Source organism: Galeopterus variegatus, unplaced genomic scaffold (genome assembly GCF_000696425.1).
Source record: "Galeopterus variegatus unplaced genomic scaffold, G_variegatus-3.0.2 Scaffold9426, whole genome shotgun sequence".
Classification (NCBI taxonomy): domain Eukaryota; kingdom Metazoa; phylum Chordata; class Mammalia; order Dermoptera; family Cynocephalidae; genus Galeopterus; species Galeopterus variegatus.
In genome coordinates this window covers 24,913-27,766 of record NW_007735537.1, presented here as the reverse complement: position 1 = coordinate 27,766, position 2,854 = coordinate 24,913, and the positions used below count along the sequence as shown (strand labels likewise).

The 2,854-nt window shown below is 30.6% G+C and overlaps 1 protein-coding gene across 1 annotated transcript in view; it reads right to left on the bottom strand.

Annotated features, from left to right (window-relative positions):
* The window catches only part of LOC103609287 (structural maintenance of chromosomes protein 1B-like), a gene marked incomplete at its 5' end in the record, with an annotated part of 76,474 nt that overhangs the window by 48,861 nt on the left and 24,759 nt on the right, over positions 1–2,854 (bottom strand).

Sequence of the window (2,854 nt, the reverse complement as noted above, 5' to 3'; positions counted from 1 at the left end):
AAGGAAAAAAAAAAAAAAAAAAAAAAAAAAAAAAAAAAAAAAAATCTTGTTCTGTAGGATAACACAATATTTCCGGAACCAACTTCAATTGTTTCAAGAAATATTGTTCCATTGTTATAGGATGGTGAAGTAGATTCTCCTACAATTTTTGTGTTATGCAAAGTATAGTGTATTTTTAAGTCCTATTTTATTGGTAAGAAAAATAATATCCTTTAACATTTCATTTCAGAATGGGTAATATATTCACATAGCTCAAAATTTAAAAGATATGTAAGAGTAGAGTGAAAAATGTCCCTGGAATTCCTGGCCCCAAACACCACTACCATCCCTAGACGTGATCAATGCTTTCAATTTCTTGAGTATTCTCCCAGAAATATTTTTGCATATAGAAACAATTACATGCATAAATTTCTTCCCTATTTTTACACAAATTGTCTACTTATTGTTTTTTTAACTGAACATGTCTTGGAGATTGTCTCATACTTGGACATACATCAAGAACTTCATGCTTTTTTAAGGTTGCATAGTATTGCATTCTATGAACACATTCTAATTTTATTGAACTAGTCTTGCATAGGTATATGGGTTGGTCCCAACTTTTCCTATTACACACAATGGATCAATCGATAAACCTTGTGCACACATCACTTCATACAGTGAAAACGATCTATATGTGAAGTTGCTAGAAGGTACAACTTTTAGGAATTCCCCTTCACAGAGCTGGCAGAAACTTATACTCTCAGCGTGAAGGAAAGGCCTCCTTCCCACAGAATGTCGTCACACTTTCTGATGCTGGGCGGTCTGACAGGTGAAAACAGAAACTCCGTGTAGTTTTAAGGGGTATTTCCCATCTTACAGGTGAGGTTAAGTTTTCATGATTAAGAGCTATTATATTTCCTTTTATGAAAACAAGTCTGTTCATATACTTTGTTCATTTTCCCACTGTATTATTGTCCTTTTCCCTTGATATGCAGGAAAATTTGTTTTTTACCATGAATTGCAAATATTTCCCCAGCTCGCCATTTTCTTTTTTATTTTGCTCATGGTGGTTTTTGCCATGTAGGAATTCTTTATGTTAGGTGAATTTATCCGTCTTTCATAGCTTTTGGGTTTTCTGTTATATTGTAAAGGCATTGCTGCCTCTAGGATGAAGAAAAAATTCCCATGGTTTCTATTAAAACTTATACGGTTTTATTTTTCATATTTACGTTTCTAATCCATCCAGAACTTATTCTGATATAGGTTATGAGGATTAAGTTCAACTACATTTTATTCCCGATGGTACTCATTCAAGTGGTACCCAGTACTTTTATTCACTCTTGTACAATGTGAGCAATTTTTGAAAAATGATCTTTTCACAAATCATTCAGCTACATAATGACATATTTTTGCTCCATCATATTAAAAGGGAAAACCTTAAATAGATCTTTCTATATATTTTATAATAACAACCAGTCCATGGGAGAAGGATGCAAATACCTGTTGTGTCTCTGTTTAAGGGGAGTGAATAGAATAATTCAATATATGTAAAGGGATTTTTGTTTTTGAAATTTAAGTACATAAGTTTTTAAATTGTTGTAAAATTGAGTTACTGCAAAAATATGGTAATGAAATTATAGCTAGCAGAATTGCTGTTAACTTATGTACTTTGTTATTATGTATATTGATTATATATACTATAGTTTACATATAAACCGAATACTTTGTGATATCACTTACAATGTTTGAATAAAGAAAATTCTAAACTATAATGTCAAACTTATGGAAAACCAAGAGCACAAATTGCAGACATCAGATGATTTCTGTGAAAATGTGACATCTATCCAATAGTTGTACCCAAGCTAAAACACAGAAAATTCTCTAAAAGTTCTTAGAATGTAGTTAAGATACAAATAAGACAAATAAGCATTAAAATTTTGAAATACTGATGAGAACAACATACAACCTACAGAGTAAATCTTGTTATTGTGAACAAGTTACAAATCATAAATATTTGCTGAGTAAAGGAATAAACAGTCTTTTCCTTATGTGACTTCTCTAAATTTACCACAGAAATCTTCAAAAGTCAATTTTACACATATACACGTCAATTTTAGTTAATGAGGTAGAAAAATAAGGAAGATACCTTAATAGCTCACTTATTACACTTGCTTAAATTTAATATGTAGAAATCAATGACAGTAATTACTAAAAGACTGTAATCTCATCCTTATTAACATTATTATAGACGGCAGCACCGAACGTATGAGAAGTTAATCATGTTACATAAGTCACTAAATTTAATCCTGGAAATTCTTACATGTCATAAGAATAGCCTGTTTGCAATTCTGGACATTCCAGATTAAATGTGTTAACTGACTAGTAAAGAATAAATCGACTATCATTTGAGTGTTATTTTCCAGGCACTATAACAGCATTTTGCATGTTATTACTTAACTTAATCCTCATAACCACAGGAAACAGGCAATATCATTTCACCAATTTAGACAAGAAAATGAAAATTAGAAGTTTAGAAACTTGTCTAAGTCACATAATTAATTGCTAAGTAGAATCACTGGTCTTATTCAGAGCTTATGTCCTTAATGCTATGTTATAGTTCATCACAAATGTAGTTAAAAGAAAAAAAAAAGGAGAGATAGAGAGAGATAATTTCAGGAATTTAATATCACTCAACTAAATACAAACTCTATTCAATTGAGAGTGAAACAATATTTATTTTTAAAACCAAAATTATTCCCTTGAGAGACTAGTATTCAGTAATCTCATTTCAATTGTGCTTTCATTAAATTCAAATTGGTTAAACCTTGAATGTGTAAAAGGCGGTATCTCCATTAAGCTATTGAAGAATTAACTC